This window comes from Panthera leo, chromosome D4 (assembly GCF_018350215.1).
Source record: "Panthera leo isolate Ple1 chromosome D4, P.leo_Ple1_pat1.1, whole genome shotgun sequence".
Classification (NCBI taxonomy): domain Eukaryota; kingdom Metazoa; phylum Chordata; class Mammalia; order Carnivora; family Felidae; genus Panthera; species Panthera leo.
In genome coordinates this window covers 15,770,782-15,795,008 of record NC_056691.1, presented here as the reverse complement: position 1 = coordinate 15,795,008, position 24,227 = coordinate 15,770,782, and positions in this window count along the sequence as shown.

Below are 24,227 nucleotides of genomic sequence, written 5' to 3'. Positions count from 1 at the left end.
TTTTGTTGTTTATAAGTTTTGTTTTGTTTTTTTTTTTGTAGTTTGGAATTGAGAGAGATTGTACCAAAAATTAGTAATCAGGTGTGTAATATTAAGCCTAAACTTGTGCAAGTTTCTTCTACTTACGCTGTTATCAGGTGGTAGCAATGAATTCCATAATCTTATAATCACAGAAAAATCAAATGTAGAGTTAGGTGGCACATGAGAAATCCCTGGCTTACTACTCCTTTCTTAGACCTGCATAAACTGAGACCCGGAGAAGTATCATAAAGAAGTTCACAGAGCTGTGTCACTTTTTTCGTCTAGTTTTTTTAGCATGAGCAAGAAAACAGCAACAATGACCAAAAACAAAAAACACAAAAGCAAAAAAACACGCAGCTGACTTCCACTTACATTTTCTCGCTTATTCATTTCTGTCTGAATCTACCTCCCTTCTCATGACATATTGTCAGACCGTCTGACCCCAAAGGGCCTTTTCTTTTTGGAAGGAGACACATGTACCCCCATCGGATTTATGCATGGACTTCACCCCCCTGTTCAGATAGACCTCTTTGTTTCTGTAGTTCAGTGCTCTCCAAATCGTGTGTGGTCAGTGGAATTAGTTTTGCCCATGAGAAAAAGTCCTACTTGTTCTTCACTGTTATACTTTATTCTGTTTATATTTTCTGTAGGTTGATGCAGTATCCAATTTTATTTTTTAATGTACAGTATAATTTAAAAATGTGTTTGTTTCAGACTTTTAATTTGGGAGATCATATCTCATTTTTTTATATTTATTTCATGTTTGTGGTCATTGAGACTTAAATGATTAACTGCTGTTTTGTAAGTCATTTGATGTCAAATAGTTATTTTAATCCACTTAGAATAAGGTGTTTTTTTAAGTTTTCTTCTAAAAACAGGAAGTAAAATGTTGATGGAAAAAAAAAAACAAATCAAAATAAGTCTGTCTCACTTTAGTTAAATGTTATAGCACCCTATTTACTAAATCCTGTTTTGTCAACTCTTGTAACTAACTCCTATAGATACATCTAGATCACAATGAATTCTTGGCAAATGAGAATATAACATTCTGGAATAAAATGGAAGGAAGTGATTCAAGTGAATATAGATAGATAAATAGATATAGATATTGATTTATTGACTGGTGATTTTGTATTTCAAGAGTAAGATTCCTTGCTTCAATATTGATACAATTTCTTCAACTACCTCCATTCAGGCTATTTAGCAAAACCAAGTATCTTATTTCATTTTCATTAAGGATTACATTAAATTACCAAATACCTCATAATAGGCATCTGGGATAAATTACTAATCTTTTACTCTGCTCATTTTCCCTGTAAAGACATTAGCAGGATTTGTTGCAAATTGATGCAGTTATCATTTGTTTAAACAGAAAGTCAGCTAGGGCCTTGCTACTCAAAATGTAGTTCAGTGACCAGCATCTTGGCAATGGATATTCAGAAATGTACAGAAAGTATATAGCATCTCCCATATACCAAGCACTAAGCATTAACAAATGCTTACATTTGGAGAGGGAAGATGGCGGCGTAGGAGGACGCGGGGCTCACAGCGCGTCCTGCCGATCACTTAGATTCCACCTACACCTGCCTAAAGAACCCAGAAAACCGCCAGAGGATTAGCAGAAGGGAGTCTCCGGAGTCAAGAGCAGACTAGAGGCCCACGGAAGAGGGTAGGAAGGGCGGCGAGGCGGTGCGCGCTCCACGGACTGGCGGGAGGGAGCCGGGGCGGAGGGGTGGCTCGCCGGCCAAGCAGAGCCCCCGAGTCTGGCTGGCAAAAGCGGAGGGGCCGGACGGACTGTGTTCCGACAGCAAGCGCGACTTAGCGTCTGGGAGGTCAGAAGTTAACAGCTCTGCTCGGAAAGCGGGAAGGCTGGAGGACAAAGGGAGGGAGAGCTGCTGAGCCCCCGGACGGCAGAGCTCAGCTTGGCGGGGAACAAAGGTGCCAGCGCCATCTCCCCCGCCCATCCCCCAGCCAAAATCCCAAAGGGAACCAGTTCCTGCCAGGGAACTTGCTCGCTCCGCGCAAACACCCAACTCTGTGCTTCTGCGGAGCCAACCTCCGGCAGCGCATCTGACTCCCTCCCGCTGCCACAGGGCTCCTCCTGAAGTGGATCACCTAAGGAGAAGCGAGCTAAGCCTGCCCCTCCAGCCCCCGTGCACCTTGCCTACCCACCCCAGCTAATACGCCAGATCCCCAGCAACACAAGCCTGGCAGTGTGCAAGTAGCCCAGACGGGACACGCCACCCCACAGTGAATCCCGCCCCTAGGAGAGGGGAAGAGAAGGCACACACCAGTCGGACTGTGGCCCCAGCAGTGGGCTGGGGGCAGACATCGGGTCGGACTGCGGCCCCGCCCACTAACTCCAGTTATACACCACAGCACAGGGGAAGTGCACTGCAGGTCCTCACCACGCCAGGGACTCTCCAAAATGACCAAACGGAAGAATTCCCCTCCGAAGAATCTCCAGGAAATAACAACAGCTAATGAACTGATCAAAAAGGATTTAAATAATATAACAGAAAGTGAATTTAGAATAATAGTCATAAAATTAATCGCTGGGCTTGAAAACAGTATACAGGACAGCAGAGAATCTCTTGCCACAAAGATCGAGGGACTAAGGAACAGTCACGAGGAGCTGAAAAACGCTTTAAACGAAATGCAAAACAAAATGGAAACCACGATGGCTCGGCTTGAAGAGGCAGAGGAGAGAATAGGTGAACTAGAAGATAAAGTTACGGAGAAAGAGGAAGCTGAAAGAAAGAGAGATAAAAAAATCCAGGAGTATGAGGGGAAAATTAGAGAACTAAGTGATACACTAAAAAAAAATAATATACGCATAATTGGTATCCCAGAGGAGGAAGAGAGAGGGAAAGGTGCTGAAGGGGTACTTGAACAAATTATAGCTGAGAACTTCCCTGAACTGGGGAAGGAAAAAGGCATTGAAATCCAAGAGGCACAGAGAACTCCCTTCAGACGTAACTTGAATCGATCTTCTGCACGACATATCATAGTGAAACTGGCAAAATACAAGGATAAAGAGAAAATTCTGAAAGCAGCAAGGGATAAACGTGCCCCCACATATAAAGGGAGACCTATAAGACTCGTGACTGATCTCTCCTTTGAAACTTGGCAGGCCAGAAAGGCTTGGCACGATATCTACAGTGTGCTAAACAGAAAAAATATGCAGCCGAGAATCCTTTATCCAGCAAGTCTGTCATTTAGAATAGAAGGAGAGATAAAGGTCTTCCCAAACAAACAAAAACTGAAGGAATTTGTCACCACGAAACCAGCCCTACAAGAGATCCTAAGGGGGATCCTGTGAGACAAAGTACCAGAGACATCACTACAAGCATAAAACATACAGACATCACAATGACTCTAAACCCATATCTTTCTATAATAACACTGAATGTAAATGGATTAAATGCGCCAACTAAAAGACATAGGGTATCAGAATGGATAAAAAAACAAGACCCATCTATTTGCTGTCTACAAGAGACTCATTTTAGATCTGAGGACACCTTTAGATTGAGAGTGAGGGGATGGAGAACTATTTATCATGCTCCTGGAAGCCAAAAGAAAGCTGGAGTAGCCATACTTATATCAGACAAACTAGACTTTAAATTAAAGGCTGTAACAAGAGATGAAGAAGGGCATTATATAATAATCACAGGGTCTATCCACCAGGAAGAGCTAACTATTATAAATGTCTATGCGCCAAATAGCAGAGCCCCCAGATATATAAAACAATTACTCATAAACATAAGCAACCTTATTGATAAGAATGTGGTCATTGCAGGGGACTTTAACACCCCACTTACAGAAATGGATAGATCATCTAGACACACAGTCAATAAAGAAACAAGGGCCCTGAATGATACATTGGATCAGATGGACTTGACAGATATATTTAGAACTCTGCATCCCAAAGCAACAGAATATACTTTCTTCTCGAGTGCACATGGAACATTCTCCAAAATAGATCATATACTGGGTCACAAAACAGCCCTTCATAAGTTTACAAGAATTGAAATTATACCATGCATACTTTCAGACCACAATGCTATGAAGCTTGAAATCAACCACAGGAAAAAGTCTGGAAAACCTCCAAAAGCATGGAGGTTAAAGAACACCCTACTAACGAATGAGTGGGTCAACCAGGCAATTAGAGAAGAAATTAAAATATATATGGAAACAAACGAAAATGAAAATACAACAATCCAAACGCTTTGGGATGCAGCGAAGGCAGTCCTGAGAGGAAAATACATTGCAGTCCAGGCCTATCTCAAGAAACAAGAAAAATCCCAAATACAAAATCTAACAGCACACCTAAAGGAAATAGAAGCAGAACAGCAAAGGCAGCCTAAACCCAGCAGAAGAAGAGAAATAATAAAGATCAGAGCAGAAATAAACAATATAGAATCTAAAAAAACTGTAGAGCAGATCAACAAAACCAAGAGTTGGTTTTTTGAAAAAATAAACAAAATTGACAAACCTCTAGCCAGGCTTCTCAAAAAGAAAAGGGAGATGACCCAAATAGATAAAATCATGAATGAAAATGGAATGATTACAACCAATCCCTCAGAGATACAAACAATTATCAGGGAATACTATGAAAAATTATATGCCAGCAAATTGGACAACCTGGAAGAAATGGACAAATTTCTAAACACCCACACTCTTCCAAAACTCAATCAGGAGGAAATAGAAAGCTTGAACAGACCCATAACCAGCGAAGAAATTGAATCGGTTATCAAAAATCTCCCAACAAATAAGAGTCCAGGACCAGATGGCTTCCCAGGGGAGTTCTACCAGACATTTAAAGCAGAGATAATACCTATCCTTCTCAAGCTATTCCAAGAAATAGAAAGGGAAGGAAAACTTCCAGACTCATTCTATGAAGCCAGTATTACTTTGATTCCTAAACCAGACAGAGACCCAGTAAAAAAAGAGAACTACAGGCCAATATCCCTGATGAATATGGATGCAAAAATTCTTAATAAGATACTAGCAAATCGAATTCAACAGCATATAAAAAGAATTATTCACCATGATCAAGTGGGATTCATTCCTGGGATGCAGGGCTGGTTCAACATTCGCAAATCGATCAACGTGATACATCACATTAACAAAAAAAAAGAGAAGAACCATATGATCCTGTCAATCGATGCAGAAAAGGCCTTTGACAAAATCCAGCACCCTTTCTTAATAAAAACCCTTGAGAAAGTCGGGATAGAAGGAACATACTTAAAGATCATAAAGGCCATTTATGAAAAGCCCACAGCTAACATCATCCTCAACGGGGAAAAACTGAGAGCTTTTTCCCTGAGATCAGGAACACGACAGGGATGCCCACTGTCACCGCTGCTGTTTAATATAGTGCTGGAAGTTCTAGCATCAGCAATCAGACAACAAAAGGAAATCAAAGGCATCAAAATTGGCAAAGATGAAGTCAAGCTTTCGCTTTTTGCAGATGACATGATATTATACATGGAAAATCCGATAGACTCCACCAAAAGTCTGCTAGAACTGATACATGAATTCAGCAAAGTTGCAGGATATAAAATCAACGTGCAGAAATCAGTTGCATTCTTATACACTAACAATGAAGCAACAGAAAGACAAATGAAGAAACTGATCCCATTCACAATTGCACCAAGAAGCATAAAATACCTAGGAATAAATCTAACCAAAGATGTAAAAGATCTGTATGCTGAAAACTATAGAAAGCTTATGCAGGTAATTGAAGAAGATATAAAGAAATGGAAAGACATTCCCTGCTCATGGATTGGAAGAATAAATATTGTCAAAATGTCAATACTACCCAAAGCTATCTACACATTCAATGCAATCCCAATCAAAATTGCACCAGCATTCTTCTCGAAACTAGAACAAGCAATCCTAAAATTCATATGGAACCACAAAAGGCCCCGAATAGCCAAAGTAATTTTGAAGAAGAAGACCAAAGCAGGAGGCATCACAATCCCAGACTTTAGCCTCTACTACAAAGCTGTCATCATCAAGACAGCATGGTATTGGCATAAAAACAGACACATAGACCAATGGAATAGAATAGAAACCCCAGAACTAGACCCACAAACGTATGGCCAACTCATCTTTGACAAAGCAGGAAAGAACATCCAATGGAAAAAAGACAGTCTCTTTAACAAATGGTGCTGGGAGAACTGGACAGCAACATGCAGAAGGTTGAAACTAGACCACTTTCTCACACCATTCACAAAAATAAACTCAAAATGGATAAAGGACCTGAATGTGAGACAGGAAACCATCAAAACCTTAGAGGAGAAAGCAGGAAAAGACCTCTCTGACCTCAGCCGTAGCAATCTCTTACTCAACACATCCCCAAAGGCAAGGGAATTAAAAGCAAAAGTGAATCACTGGGACCTTATGAAGATAAAAAGCTTCTGCACAGCAAAGGAAACAACCAACAAAACTAAAAGGCAACCAACGGAATGGGAAAAGATATTTGCAAATGACACATCGGACAAAGGGCTAGTATCCAAAATCTATAAAGAGCTCATCAAACTCCACACCCGAAAAACAAATAACCCAGTGAAGAAATGGGCAGAAAACATGAATAGACACTTCTCTAAAGAAGACATCCGGATGGCCAACAGGCACATGAAAAGATGTTCAACGTCGCTCCTTATCAGGGAAATACAAATCAAAACCACACTCAGATACCACCTCACGCCAGTCAGAGTGGCCAAAATGAAGAAATCAGGAGACTATAGATGCTGGAGAGGATGTGGAGAAACAGGAACCCTCTTGCACTGTTGGCGGGAATGCAAATTGGTGCAGCCGCTCTGGAAAGCAGTGTGGAGGTTCCTCAGAAAATTAAAAATAGACCTACCCTATGACCCAGCAATAGCACTGCTAGGAATTTATCCAAGGGATACAGGAGTACTGATGCATAGGGGCACCTGTACCCCAATGTTTATAGCGGCACTCTCAACAATAGCCAAATTATGGAAAGAGCCTAAATGTCCATCAACTGATGAATGGATAAAGAAATTGTGGTTTATATACACAATGGAATACTACGTGGCAATGAGAAAAAATGAAATATGGCCTTTTGTAGCAACATGGATGGAACTGGAGAGTGTGATGCTAAGTGAAATAAGCCATACAGAGAAAGACAGATACCATATGGTTTCACTCTTATGTGGATCCTGAGAAACATAACAGAAACCCATGGGGGAGGGGAAGGAGAAAAAAAAAAAAAAAAAAAAGAGGTTAGAGTGGGAGAGAGCCAAAGCATAAGAGACTGTTAAAAACTGAGAACAAACTGAGGGTTGGTGGGGGGTGGGAGGGAGGGCAGGGTGGGAAGGAGGGCAAGGTGGGTGATGGGTATTGAGGAGGGCACCTTTTGGGATGAGCACTGGGTGTTGTATGGAAACCAATTTGACAGTAAATTTCATATATTAAAAAATAAAAAAAAAAATAAAAATAAAAAAAAAAAACAAATGCTTACATTTGTTTCAAATAATATCATAAAGAAATGAAATATTACAAATATAGCTGAAGTCTTTTTGAACCTCCTGGTCCCTTTAACCTCTGTTCTTCATATCCCATAGTGAAGTCTGTTATCACAATTCATTTTTTAATTTACATATATATATATATTCAACGTGTAGTACTGTTTCCTATGGTTTAAATGTTTTACATAAATGATGTGATATTGTATTTACAATTCTATGACTTTTTGTTTCATTCAACATTAGTTTTGAAATTAACCATTTACATGTTTCTATACTATAAACAATTTTTTCTTCTAAGAATTATAAAGTTTTGCTCTTTACATTTATGATTTAGTCCATATAGATTTTATTTATGTAACCTGATATAGAAAGAAAAATATGGTTTTAAACAGACTTTATATTATTTTTAAATTTTTTTTTTCAACGTTTTTAATTTATTTTTGGGACAGAGAGAGACAGAGCATGAACGGGGGAGGGGCAGAGAGAGAGGGAGACACAGAATCGGAAACAGGCTCCAGGCTCCGAGCCATCAGCCCAGAGCCTGACGCGGGGCTCGAACTCACGGACCGCGAGATCGTGACCTGGCTGAAGTCGGATGCTTAACCGACTGCGCCATCCAGGCGCCCCTATTTTTAAAAATCTTCTTAACTCAGTCTTGAAATTTTCATGGCTATTTTATTTACTATTTGCTTTTCATTATTGTTTTCTGTTATGAAGAGTTAAATCATATAGGAAGTTTGTAAAGATTCATGAAGAATTCCTTGATATGTTCATTGAAATTAAATTGGATATATAGATTGGAATAAAACGACTACATTTACAATACTGTAATACCATAAATCCTATTCATGAACATAGTGCATCTCTTCATGTATTGCTTTTTTTAATGCTCCTCAGTAAAGTTTTATATTTTTTGTCCATTATATTTCTTGTACAACTTTTGTAGATATAATCTGATATAACTTTTACATACTGTTGCTATCTTGAGTAAGACATTTTACTTAATTATATTTTGTAAGGATTTATGAGAAATAAGAAATGTGTGTATATATATGTATAAATACATAAATATGTGTACATATGTGCAGATATAGACAGACAGTGTGTGTGTGTGTGTATTCATGCATGTGTGTGCCCAGAAAACTTGCTAAACTCTCTTCTTTGTCTATGTATGTACAATTTTCTCCTCTGTAAATAATAACCAGCCTCTCTGGTCTTTTCCCATCTTATGACTCTCTTTTCTTTTCTTTTCTTTTTTAGTATTATTGGATTGAGTAGGACCTCCAGTAGTTAGGTAACAGCAGAGCACCTTGTATTTTAACAATGTCAGTGAGGATATATCTAAAGCCTCACACATTAACATTTTCTGTATTTTTTTAATAGAACATATCTTTTACTTGTAAGACATACCTATCACTTCTAAGACGTACTTCCCTCCTATCTTCACTAAAAGTTACTTTTTAAAGGTATCAATAGTTGTTGAATGCTGTGTTTTTCCTACATGTTCTAAGTTTCTATTTTTTCCATCTAATTTGTTATTTGGGTAAAGAATATTAATCGGTGTACTTATACTAAAATATCATCATATTCTTGAGATAAGTTTTTGTTTTTTAATTGTGAGAGAGAGAGAGCATGTTTACAAGCAGGAGATGGGTAGAGAGAGAGAATCTCAAGAAGATTCCACACTGTCAGCACAGAGCCTGATGTGGTGCTCAGTCCCATGAACCCTGAGATCATGACCTGCACTGAAATTAACAGATACTTTTGTTTTAAGTTTATTTATTTATTTTGAGAGAGAGCTTGCAAGTGGGGAAGGGACAGAGAGAGAGGGAGAGAGAGAATTCCAAGCAAGCTTTGTGCTGCCAGCACAGAGCCCCACACAGAACTTGAACTCTGGAAACCACAAGATCACAACCTGAGCCAAAACCAAGAGTCAGATGCTTAACCGACTGAGCCACTGAGGTGCCCAAGATAAACTTTTTAATTTGATATGTTTGTTGCAATTATTGCATTTATGATGATGTGTTTTGTCTGCATTACTGGAGAAGGATGCTTTTATTTAGATGTTAATCATTTGATTGGCTTATAAGTTTTATCTCATTGTATTGTTCTTATCTACTTTTGGTATTGATGATATAGTAGCTTCGTAAAACAAACATGGTAGTTTTCCCTACTTTTTCTATTTTTAGCACAGTCTGTATAGGGCATGATGAAATGATTTATATAGTGAGGTATAAGTCACTTAAAATAATATCTGGACCCTACATAAAATATTTTATTTTGAATGTGACTAGTGGGCAGTGGAAAACATATTCCACACTGAAGTGGATTCTGCAATCTAGGGAAAAGGAAAAAAAAAAAACACATTAAGTCTGGGAAGGACCACCTCCAGGATCAAAACTAATACAAATCTATACTCAGATTTCCAGAAATGATCCATTCATAATATGTTTTTTGTGTATTTATTAAATGAATGTTTCTGTTATCTATTTTTGAAAACATTCAAATTGGTATTTATATAGTAAGAATATCCACAAATTTGGAAGGTATAGGTTTAAAAAAAACTGGCAAAATGATGCCTGTGAATAGCATGACAGATGTAAACAGAGGAGGCATGATTTAATTAAATTTTGAGAAGTAACTGGAGCCTAATGTAGTCTTAACTTAGCACACATAAAGGAAAAATTGATTTGTGTCTTTAAATATAATTATCTCTTAAAGGAGGAAAAATACTCAAAATTAGAGAATTTCGGGATATACCTTAGAAAAATACTTCAAAACTGTTCGATTATCTTTGTTCCATGTCCAAACTTATAAAATAGAATCTGATTAGGCATTTGATTTCCCTGAGACCTGAGATTTGGGAAAGTTTCCCTGGGAAAACAAATGTAACTATTTCATGCACTGTGGAAAAATACCTAAATGTAAATGAACAAGTTATTTTCTGATTCAAAAAGTAATCTGTTGTGGGTTTAGATCATGGTAAATGCTGATCAACTCTGCATTACTAATTGAGCTGAAAAAAACTGTCATTTCAATTAGGTTATCAATTCTGATTTATTGGTAATGGCTGCCTGTGTTGATGTGTATTTTGAGGTCAGGCTCATCATATGAATGCAGTGATTTATTAGCGATGTAAGAGTGAGGTGGGAAAGACAGATTGGCAGTGTAAATATCACAGATTTGCCATCCTTACTTCACTCATTTTTTAACCACTGACGTAGAGTATAAAAGCAGCCTAATCCAAAATAGTTATATTTGCGTTGTCTTTCTATAACGATAATTATATTATAGCTGTCTATTTATCAAGTGCAATTTAACAAGGGTGAATTTGTAGGTACACCATCAGCAAAGATGCTACAGTAATATAGAATCAATGGTCTCCCCACTGCAGAAAATCAATGGATAGTCACAAATGCGTTGGTAGTCTCCAGTAGGGAAAAGTGCTCTAAGACTAGCACTATAATGACTAGCTTAACTTAGAGAGTTTAACTGAACTAAACTGTATTAACTCTCTATTTTGAACAACATACTTTGCATATGTAACTTTTTTTCATTTTTAAAACTACTCTTCATAAACAATAGTATTTTACCCGCTTTACATTCAAGGAAACTGAGGCTCAGAAATATGCACTAACTTGTCAAATGTCTAAAATAAGAAGATTGTTTAACTTAACCTGATGAGTTACAATGTTTACCTAAGTCACAAAATTATTAGATATTACAGTCATAATTTGAACCCACTCAAAATGCCACTATAGTCCTCTCTTTCCAGAATAATATAATCTCATCACATAGTCTTCTAGAAAGTCCCTGTGCTTTCTTTGTTAAAATTCTAATATGCAAAGATATAATAACGATTTTATTCACATATTTATTATAAAGGTCATAAATTCGCATATGTTCAGAGACCGTTAATACAGAAAGATTACTAAAAAGACCATTTTCTTACCATGGAGTTTTCAAGGAGAAAATGTATGCATTCATGTGTGTGTGTGTGTGTGTGTGTGTGTGTGTGTGTGTGTGTGTTATATAATGTTAATATATAAATAATGTTATATATGTAGAGTGCTAATTCATTTAATTATTTGCAGATTTGGGGTCATTTGAAATGGCAAAGAGATTAGAAAATGTAATTGCTCCACTTTTTTTCAGATCACTTGTAAACTAAAAGCTGCTCAGGAATAGGTACCGTCTAATTCATCATTTTTCCCAGTACCTAGAAGGCATTGTGTACTTAAAAGAAAATTTTTTGATGAATAAATGAAGAATACCAAGGGTTATCAATAAAGTAGAGGTAATAGGACTTACTCTGCAATATTGAAAATATTAAATGAGTGACTGTAAAACACTTCCATAGTGCCTGGAATGTGCATTTATTTTCAGGACTAACTCCTACTTGAATAAAAGAAAGGTGGAATTTAAACTCTAAAACAAGGTTTTTCACATTTTCGTGTGCTTAAGGACCTTGTGAGATTTGCCTTCAGTGACTATTCACAAATATCTCAATTCAAGTGAGTAGCCTAAGAATCTATCTTTTAAACAAGCATGACAGGTGGTCTAGATGCATGGAGATCACACACAATATTTTAGACAATATAGCTCTAGAAAGCATTGTTAACTAGACTGAACTGTTTATTTACAGTTTCAGGAGTTGACACTTGGCATAATAATTTATTTTATTTTATTTTACTTTATTTTATTTTATTTTATTTTATTTTATTTTATTTTATTTATTTTGAAAGAGTGCACATGACAGGGAGAGAAAGAGAGAGAGAGAGTGAATGAGAGAGAGACTGAGAGAGAGAGAGAGAGAATCCCAGGCAGGCTCCACACTATGAGCGTGGAGCCCAATGTGGCAAGGCTTGAACTCACAACCTGCAAGATCATGACCTGAGCCGAAACCAAGATTTGGATGCTTAACTGTGTGGGCCACCCAGGCGCCCCAGCGTAATAATTTTAAAAGCAATAATGTTTAGAAATTTAAAAACCATAATATTTAAAAAGCATATTGCAATGTGTGTTCATAAGCAGATAAGAACCCCATGGAGCTAGACGAAGAGCTACTGAATTATTCCTGTTGATCTGTGACCATCTGGTAATGGGGATTAAGAACTAGCCCTCTCTCCATTAAATAATAATGCATTACCATTACGTTCATCTTCCTTTCCTCCCACACCACCTACACAGGATAGAATAATCACTTTTCCCCCAGCTACAATACACAAAATGTTTTTCAGAATGATGATTTAGAAAACTTTTAAGAAGGGACTTGTCCCCTTCTCAGATCTACCATTTCCACCTAATACAACAGTTTGTCAAGTTGCAGGATATGTGAGCCTCGTGCAGAGTACAATCTGAAGCTCAGCATTCACGTTCCAAGTTCAATACTACTTTTCCTTTCCAGAGCTCCAGACGCTGCCCAATTTGCTTTTAAAATGTTCAAATCACTTCTCCCATGAAGATTTCTAAGTGCCCTTTGAGTATGAGAGAGTGGACACACAGAGAAGGAAAGAAGAGTGAGAAAATAGGGGGAAAGGAAAAGAAATGATATAGAGAAAGAAAGCAGTTATTCCAAATGACCAGAAGCATTATGAAATGCCTAATGATTTTGTTTTTAGAGTCCTAAGTGCTTCTGATAGCAGAGCTGAAAGTACAGAGATACCTGGTGCTGTGACCCTTTTCAGAACCAGAGCTCGTACTCAACTGTGCTGTCTTCCTTAAAACCACTCTGGTGGTCTCGTCTCTGGCTTCTCCCCAGTTATTACAATATCAAATTTCCCACATCTGGACAGGAGCTAGGAATCTTTGTTTGCAAAGCCCTCTGTTCAGGGGAAACTTCCCAGTGAAATAGAAAATAAATAGATGTATCTGTTTCTGTATGTGGTACAAACCTGACAATTGAACAGTTCTGTTTCTGTGTAGTAGTTTAAAAGTGGGCTTTTCATGTAAACTCAAGTCACTTCCTTCATTTTTGAGGTCAGCTCAATCTTACAAACTCTGCTTTACTTTAGGAATCACAGGTATTGGTGAGGTTTATGCAAATTAACTCTGATGAGATTGGGAAAACACTGTTCGTTTTTATAGAACCATTTTTTACTATAACTTTCACCCTCTGACTTAAAACATATGCTCCTTCTGAAAATATTCATTAACCTTTCACATGATGTATAACTAGCTTTATCACAGTGGATTAAAAAAAAATCCCACTTAGAGTTTTGAAAGAGAGACCCAGTGGGAAATACACAAATGGTAAACTCTACCGAAGGACACAAAAAGGCCCATAAAACATCAGAAGGGTTATAGAGGTCTATGGATTTTAATTGCTGTGTGCCATTGGGCCTTTACAAAGCAATCAAGCAGGCAATCTCCAAAGACAGTCCTGCCATAATACATTTAACAATAGAGTTCTCACCCCATCGGCAGACTAGGGTTTATGAAGGTCCCAATAGCAATTAATGACCTTGTATGCTGAGAGGGAGAGAGAAAGAGAGAGAGAGAGAGACAGAGAGAGAGAGAGAGAGGGGAAGGAAAGAGAAAGAGACTTAAATGGACTCTCTTTTTGATATGTATTTCTATATTTAATATATATACTGTATATGTATACATATAATATATTTCTATATTATATTTCTATACTTAGAAATGATCATTTTAAGAGGAGGGATGTAAAAGTTAGAGTTAAGGAATGCAACGACTTTCATAAGTGTACTTTATATTTTCTTTCTTTTACTTTTCCCCAAAGGTAAAGAGAATTAGTGAAAAGAAGGATGGTCACCAAAATGAATTATTACTTAAAAGGGACTTTTATTGTGTTCATTTTATGGTGTGGGGAAAGGGAAATTCATAGATTTATTTGTTTTTGACCATAATACAATGATTCAATTATTTGAATATGGTACGATGGTAATTGTAACCATTAAGACACCCTGAGTATCCAATTTTCATTGATGCCAACTCACTAAAACTAATATTAATATTTATACTTCATTCCATATCCACTCTGTATCACACACTACACCTTATTTAATCCTATTATTAAATGTTATTCTTTTTTTTAATTAAAAATTTTTTTTTTACATTTATTTATTTTTTGAGAAACAGAGTGAGACAAAGCGTGAGCCGGGGAGGGGCAGAGAGAGAAGGAGACACAGAATCCGAAGCAGGCTCCAGGCTCTGAGCTGTCAGCACAGAGCCTGACGCGGGGCTCGAACCCACGAACTGTGAGATCATGACCTGAGCCGAAGTCCGACGCTCAACCGACTGAGCCACCCAGGTGCCCCTAAATGTTACTCTCTTTAAGTGATAGAGTAGAACAGGTAGAGAGATGGCTCAAGGCAAGACTTCTAAGTGACCACATTAGGATTCAATCCTAGATATTTTGAAACCATGGACTCAGCATCTTCCTACCATATGTAGAACAGTCTTCCAAGAGCCAATGGATCCAGTAATGCACAGCTGTGTTATAGGCAGTCTGCTTTGCAACAACTTTCTTTGACTCTGGCCTAGGCTTCTAGAAGATTGAAGAATGTTGGGATGTGGTTAGATATCCTCTTCATATCAGCCTTGAAATGCCCACTGAGCAAGACTTGGGAACTATACAAATTGGCAGAGAATGTAAGCTGTATAAAATACTTCTGCCTAATATCCAGTGCCTTGTCCTGACTAGACCTACTGGCCTCCAGAGAACATTGTTCAGTGGCCTTCTCATTTAATCCCCATTATCTGCAGCCATTTTTCACCCTGGCTCTTTGGCCCAGTCCCCAGATTAAATTTCTGTTTGCTGCCTCACCCTGTGGGGGCTGGGAGAGAGCAGGTCTGATATAGAAGTTTCAAACAAAAACCAACCAAACAAAAATTTCTCGTGAATTGCGTTTGTGGCTTCTTAGAACATTCCCCTGTCCTTTGCTTTTGTAAGTTACCTCTATACACATCTAACACTGAATTTAGAGTCCAGTCTTTCATCTCTCACCACAGGTACTAGCTTAATGGTAGATAAATCCTGTCTCATTTTGTCCCAGACACTTTTCTTAGTAGATATCATTTAAATCTTGCATTGCCTTTCAACATACTTTATATCAGCTGAAGGACAACAATCTGTGATAGGGAGAAGATATTATGACATTACAAACACTTCCCCAAGACTTATCAAGAAAAATGTTTCATAAAGAAAATTGTCATCACATAAAACATTGTTCACCTTATTTTATGTCTGTGTAATTGATATCTTAGTACCACAGGATGGCTCTCACACCAAGAGGAAGAAACTCTGATGATAGCAATAATTATAGCTCTCTTTATTTTAAGCTTCCTAGGAATGAAGCTCTTTGCAAAGTGTTTTACATATTTATTTTTACTTAACCAATGTTTAATTAGAACTTTACAGTTCCCAAAGATAATTTCACAAAAACAATCAATCTCATAACTGAATTTTTAATGTAAATGGCTTTATCCACCCAATTTTAATTTATGCCTGAAATTGAAACAACGATGCACAGTATACTTTGGTATAAATAAAGCAATATCTCTTTGATTCTTTTACATGGAAACTTCAACATTTTCCAAAAGATTATCTCATTTTGAGTAAAAGTTAGTCCTTAAAATAACGCCAGACAAGGTACAAGACCTGTTCCTGTTGCCTCTCGGGTCTCTTCTATCTACCTCCAGCCTCATCCCCAGCCACACAGGCTTCTGTTTATCCTGGAACAGGCAATGATTCCACTAACTCAGTGCCTATGCCCTCATTCTGCCCTCTTTCTGGATGATTCCTCTCCCTGATATCTTTCTGGATCTCTCCTTCAATGTCAGGACTTGCAGATAGGTCACCTTCTCAGTGAGGCTTTTTTTTCTTTTCTTTTCTTTTCTTTTCTTTTCTTTTCTTTTCTTTTCTTTTTTTTTTCTTTTTCTTTTTTTTCTTTTTTTGATATTCCAGTTTAGACTGCCCCAATCCCACACTTCCTATCTTTATTGATTTATCTTTCCTTTTAGCTAATTTATTATTCCCTGCCATATCCTTTACTAGTTTAAATTTTCCCAGCTTTATTGAGATGTAATTGACATAACATTGTGTAAGTTTAACATCTATAGTGTGATGATTTGGTATATATATGTATTGTGAAATGATTATCATAATAAGGTTAATTAATACAATCTTTTTTTTTCCTTTTCTGTCTTTTTGTTTTCCTTTTTGCAGCAAGAGCATTTAAAATCTACTCACCTAGAAACTTGCACGTACACAACACAGTACGGTTAACTATAGTCCCCATGCTGTACATTATCCCATATCCCCAGAATTTCTTTCTATTCTAGCTGGAAGTCTGTACTCTTTGACCAACATCCTCTCATCTCTTCACCCTGCAGCCCCTGGCAACCGCCAATCTACTCTTTGTTTCAGTGAGTTTGGCTTTTTAAAATTCCACATGAAAGTGAGATCATACAGTATTTGTCTTTGTCTGATAAATTTCACTGAGCATCATATCCTCAGGGTTCATCCATGTTGACAAAGATGGTAGGATTTTCTTCTTGCTTATGGCTGAGTGTAATATATATTTTGTATGTGTTTTTTTTTTCTTTATCTGTTCATACATCAGTGGGAACTTAAGTCGTTTCCATGTTTTGACTAATGTGAATAATGCTGCAGTGTACATGGAATGCAGATATCTCTTTAATGATTTCATTTCCTTTGAATATATACCCAGAATTGGTATTTCTGGATCATACGGTGGTTCCCTTAAATTTTTTGAGGAACCTCCATACTGGTTTCCATAGTGGCTTTATCGATTTAAATTCCTACCACCAGTGCACAAGGATTCCCTTTTCTCTGTGTCCCTGTCACCCCTTGTTATCTCTTGTGAGTTTGTTGGTTGGTTTTTGTTTGGCTTTTGTGTATTTTTTATCATTATGATTGTTCTAACAGGTGTCGAGTGATATGTCATGGGGGTTTTTACTTGCATTTCCCTGATGATTAGTTGAGCACCTTTTCATACACCTTTTGGCCATTTGGATGCCTTCTTTGGAAAATGTCTATTTTTTAGTTGGATTGTATTTTTGTTTGTTTGAGTGGGTTTTTGTGCTATTGATTTTTGTAAGTTCCTTTTATATTTTGGAAATTAACTTCTTATCAGATATGTGATTTAAAAATACTTTCTCCTATTCTGTAGGCTGTCCTTTTATTTTGCTGATTGTTTCTTTTGCTATATAGAAGCTTTTTTAGTTTGATGTGGCCCATTTATACATTTTACTTTTGTTGCCTGTGCTTTTAGTATATCCAAAAAATCATTGCCAAGACCAATGTCAAGGAGCTTTTTTCTTTAAGTTTTCTTGCAGGATTTTTATGGTTTTAGGTTTTACATTTAAGTCTTTAATACATTTAGAGTTAATTTTTTTGCAACTGGTTTAAGAATGATGTCCAATTTCATTCTTTTGCATGTGATTATCCAGTTTTTCCAGCATCATTTATTGAAGAGACTATCCTTTCCCCATTGAGTATTCTCAGCTCCTGTGTTGAATATTAGTTGACTATATACAGATGGGTTTATTTCTGGGCTCTTGATTTTGTTCCATTGAATACATTGTCTGTGTTTCTGTTTTAATGTCAATACCATATTGTTTTGATTACTATAGCTTTATAATATAATTTGAAATCAGAAAGTGTGGTGCCTCCAGCATTTTGCTTCCTTTTTTTCCTTCTTAAATTTTTTATATAAATTCTAGTTAGCTAACATACAGGGTAATAGTGGTTTCAGGGGTAGAATTCAGTGATTCATCACTTACATACAACACCTAGTGCCCATCACAGCAAGTTCCCTCCTTAATGCCCATCACCCATCTGGCCCATCCCCCACCTACCTCTCTCCATAAATCCTCAGTTTGTTCACTATCATTAAGAGTCTCTTATGGTTTGTTTCCCTCCCTCTTCCCTACCCTTCCCATGTGTTCATCTGTTTTATTTCTTAAATTCCACATGAGTGAAATCGTATGATATTTGTCTTTTTCTGACTGACTTACTTCACTTAGCATGATACACTCTAGCTCCATCCATGTTGTTGAAAATGGTAAGATTTCATTCTTTTTGATGGCTGAGTAATATTCCATTGTATATATATACCAGTCTTTGTTATCTACTCATCAGTGGACATTTGGGCTCTTTCCATAGCTTGGCTATTGTTGATAATGTTGCCATAAACATTGGGGTTCATATACCTCTTTGAATATTTATTTATTTATTTATTTATTTATTTATTTATTTATTTACTTAATTACTTATTTACTTATTTACTTATTTAATATAATTTATTGTTAAGTTAGCTAACATACAGTGTATACAGTGTGCTCTTGGCTTCAGGAGTAGATTCTCATGACTCATTGCTTACATACAATACCCAGTGCTCATCCCAACAAGTGCCCTCCTCAGTGCCCATCACCATTTTCCCCTTTTGCTTCTTTATTTAAATAGCTTTGGGTGTTCTGAGTCTTTTGTGGTTCCATATAAATTTTAAGCTGTTTTTCTACTTCTGTGAAAAATACCGTTAGATTTTCCTTATAGGTATTGCATTGAATCTACAGATGGTTCTGGGTTTTATGGGGATTTTATCAATAGTAGTTCTTCCAATCCATTAGCATGGAATATCTTTCTATTTACTTGTATCTTTTCAATTTCTATCATCAGTGTCTTAATATTTTTCAGTGTACAGATCTTTTACATCACTGGTTAAAGTTTTTCCCAAGTTTTTATTTTTATTTTTTATGCTATTATAAATTTTTTTTTAAGTTTATTTATTTTTGAGACAGAGAGAGACAGAGCGTGAATGGGGGAGGGTCAGAGAGAGAAGGAGACACAGAATCTGAAACAGGCTCCAGGCTCTGAGCTGTCAGCACAGAGCCCGACGCGGGGCTCGAACTCACAGACTACAAGATCATGATCTGAGCCGAAGTCGGATGCTCAACTGACTGAGCCACCTAGGTTCCCCTTTTCATGCTATTATAAATAGGACTGTTTTCTTTATTTTTCAGATAATCCAGTTTATTGGATTAATGTATAGAAACAAACTGGCTTTGTGTTGGTTTTGTATCCTGTAACTTTACTAATTTTGTTTTTTTAGTTGTAACAGTTTTTGGTGGAGTCTTTAGGGTTGAGGTATATATATATATATATATATATATATATATATATATATATGTGTGTGTGTGGTAAAAGATAATCACATATGAATGTGATTATATCATCTGCAGAGTAAGTTTATGTCTTCTTTTCCAATTTGAATGCCTTTTTATTTATTTTTCTTGCCTAATTGCTTTAGCTAAGCATTCTAGTACTATGTTGAATAATAGTGATGAGAGTAGGCACCCTCTTCATATTTCTGATTTTAGCAGGAAAGCTCTCAACCTTTCATTGTTGACTATACCATTTATCATATATGACTTGTCATATATAGATATTATTATTTTGATGTGCATTTCTTCTGTGCCCAGTTTGTTGAGTTTTTTATCATGAAAGGATGTTGAATTTTGTCAGATGTTTTCTGCACCATTTGAGATAATCATGATTTTTATCTTTAATTTATTAATGTGATATATCACATTTTTTTTGATTTATGGATATTGAACCATTTTTGCATCACAGGATTAATATTCTACTTGATCATGGTGGAAGGTTCCTTTTAATGTGCTGCTAAATTCAGTTTGTCAATATTTTGTTAAGAAATTTTGTGTTTTAGGGGTACCTGGGTGATTCAGTTGGTTAAATATCTGACTCTGATTTCAGCTCAGGTCATAATCTCTTGGCTCACGAGTTCAAGCCCTGTATTGGGCTTCACGTTGACAGTGCAGAGTCTACTTGGGATTCTCTCTCTCTGTCTTTTTCTATCCCTCCTCTGCTCTCTCTCTGTCTCAAAATAAATAAATAAACTTTTTAAAAAAAGAAAGAAATTTTGTGTTTATTTTTATCAGGATTTTTATGTTTATTTTGTGTGTATAATTTTTGTATAGTGTCCTTTGATACCAGGGTAATGCTGGCTTCATAAAATAAGTTTGGAAGTGCTTCCTTCTCTTAAAGTTTTGGAAGAGTTGAGAATGATTGATGTTATGATTATTTTTTTTAGTGTTCAACAGAATTCACCAGTGAAACCATGTGATTTTGGGCTTTTCTTTGTTGAGAGGTTTTTGATTACTGATTCAGTCTCCTTAGTCATTTTTAATCTGTTTTATTAGTTTAATTAATGTTTCTCTGTACATAAGCTCCTTGAAGAACAGGATTTGGGGTCACTTATTTCACTACTGTATTCCCTGAGCCTAGAAAAATGTATGGCATTTAGTAGGAACTCTGCAAATAATTGTCAAGTGAATGAATGAACTGCATGGTTCAACCTAGGATTTGTCTTTAAAGGAGGAGGGTTCAGATAGGTGGAGTTCAAAATGAACTCCACTTTTCACTGTCAGAAATTGACTCTCTAGAAGCCTATAAAGGAGATTCCATTTACGCCATTTGACAACACTTCATCACTTTCCCCTAACTTCTAATTCTCACTCACACCTGCTGCCTAATCTTTTTGTTACAAGTTCCTTCCAGTCACAAAATTCTCATCCCTAGTCTGTGTACTCCTTGTCCTTCCATCCTTTCTCTTTGCTTTTCTACCCCTCCCTTTCTGAGACTTAGCACTACCCAAAACCCAAATCAATCTGGCAGTGGTAGGGCTGTCTATATGGGTGGGACCAGGATAAAGGAAACCAAAATCCTTTTTAGCAATGAGAGGAGAGAAATGATTGGGAGATATTTAAATAATAAACATTTATATCCTTTCAAAAATTGTCAATGTTTCTAAAATTGTGGCCTGTTTTAAAATCAGTGCCACAAAGGGGCACCTGGGCGGCTCAGTCAGTTAAGTGTCCAGCTCTTGATTTTGGCTCAGGTCATGATCTCACAGTATTTGGGATCGAGCCCCGCATCGGGCTCTGTGCTGCAGTGCAGATCCTGCTTGGGATTCTCTCTCTCTCTCTCTCTCTCTCAAAATAAATAAATAAAAACTTCAAAATCAATGTCAAAAGAAAGCATCTACCTTACCGCAGCTGTCAGCACCTGTCTGCATGTGCTTAGCCATGTTAAAAATGTACCTGTTCATCCAGTGATCACCTCAGTAGTGTTTCCATTAATATTATCACAGTAGTTAATTTTTAACAGGAATTTGGATTCATAGGTATAGATTAAATTGCCTCTGAATGTATTAAATTATGACAGCATTGAAATGAACTTTCTGTATGGATGAAGAGCAGTAGAATAGAGTTTCAAAATACACATTTATAAATGAAGTTAATACCTAACACTGATGAAAACAGGTCACGTTCACATTTGCTGTAAAGCTTTTTGATCCTAAGAAGAGAACATGGCTACAGGTGCAGCTTTGTTTTACTTTGTTACCAAGATACATGAAACCAACATTTTTGCCAATTGAGTATCCAGCAATAAAATGAGGACAGCTAAGTTTACACATTGCTCAGTGTAAATTATAGAATTCAAAGGTTGTGTATGTGTGTGAGTGTGTGTGCTTTACCTCATGTTTTCCTAAAGGCTATCATTCAGGGACCAGATGGATCAAAATGATCCAATATTCATGTAAAACTGGTTTAGGAAGATATAATTCATCTAAGGAAAACAAACTATGCAATTAACAAAAGAGGAAATGCAGTCAAAACCTTGGTATGTGCTGTTACAACATAAACTGAGGCATATTAAAATTTTTAAGAGTTTATCTGAGCAATATTTTTGGAATAAGCGCCAGACTGAATTGTCTTAGGATCACTCCCCTGACAGGAGTTAGGGGAAGGACTTACATACAGTTAGAAAGAGAAGAAAGGTTATTATTTGATTGGCTATAGCTTAAACCCTAGTTGATGCTCTCTCATTAGTTGTCTTTAGTGTTTTGATTTGTAAATGACCTTGAGGCATTTACAGGCTTAGATTTTGATATTAGGGCCGCCTCAGCCTAATGACCTACTTGTTTAATAAATTTAACACTGCTATTAAATTTTACTGAAGTATGATATACTAGACTATCCACACACTAAAATATGCTATAAAGTTTTACCACAGCCTTAAACATGCTGAAGAAATAATAAAGTTAAGCACAGACTATGAGCAGTAGATTATCATGTGACTGTGCCAGAAACGATAGTCAAAATTATTTCAAGACTCCAGAAGTATGCTATAACTGATTATAATTGGTACCTAAAGATGTATTCCCCTGCCTTCCCTCTGCCACCCAGCCCAAGGGGGAAATACTTTTATTAACTTTCTGTCCATTTTTAAGCAACAATAATAGTAAAAATGGTATTTTTAAAAAATACGTAATTCAAAGACGGTTCCTCTTTCTCTTTACAATTAGTAAATGTTGGAGTGCCCCATGGCTCAATCCTTGGACCTATTCTGTCTTCTTTTATACTTATTCTTTATGTGACCTCATTGAGTCCTACAGAACTAATTATTTCTGTAGTATTCAGGATGAGCTAGGCTATGCTACAAAAACAAATACCTCGCATATTTCAAGAGACTAAAATCACCAGGTTGATTTCTCATTCATGCTATGGGATTGTGAGTCAGGCCAAAGTTGTGCTACATGATATTCTCATGTAGCAACCACCCTCTGGAGAACTATCAGTAGACAATGGCAGAAAAATAAGAATTCTTAAGGCCCTCATACTGAAGTTAAGTGGCTTAGCCTAGAAGAGCTCCTTCTCAAAGTTATTTTCAAAACCCCAACCAGCCATAAGGGAACTAAGAAATGCAGTTTTACCATATGCCTGGAAAGCAGGGAATTGGAAATATCTGATACTGCATAACCTGCTTCTTCCGGATGCCTCCGTAATTTCATTCTTTAGAGGAAACCCGTTACTAAGTGCCACAGTCATATATCCAACTGGTAAACTCACATTCTAATTTGAAAGCTTGAGAGCATCTCAAATTTAACATGTCCAAAGAATGATTGATTCCTCATGCCTACAAGCACTCCTACCCCAAGCTGCCCTATCTTAGCAAAGCATTTGCCATCATTTACGTATTAATTCAGTCTCTTATTAAAACAGTCTCTTGAAATTGTTTTCAAGTCTCCTTTTTCTAATAAATCACAAAGTCAATCTTCCATCAAAGTCCTTTATCTCAACGTTCACAATATCCAAAACCAGCCGCTTTTCACTATACCCTCTTCCAAACCACTGTTTTCTCTTATTCTGGCCACCTTATGGTCCCCTAGTTGGACTTACAGATTTTACTAAAAATTATTATCCATATAACAGTGAAATGATCATTTTAAATCATAAAGTAGATTATTTCATACCTTGTTTATATGACTCCAGTGGCTTCCAATCACATTTATGTTAATTTCAAATGCCTTACTGTGTTCTATATGCCTTTCATAATCTGATGAATATTAAAAATTTGTTCACCACCCAGTGGCTAGAATGATCCTTTTAAGGTGTATTTCTTTTGTTTGTTTGTTTGTTTGTTAAGTTTATTTATTTTGAGAGAGAGAAGGAGCACAAGTGGGTAAGGGACAAGAGAGGAGGAGAGAGAGTATCCCAAGCAGGCTCCCCACTGTCAGCATAGAGCCCGATGCGGGACTTGAACTTACAAACCATGAGATCATGACCTAAGCCAAAATCAAGAGTTGGAGGCTTAACCGATTGAGCCGCCCAGGTGCCCCAAAGGTATATTTC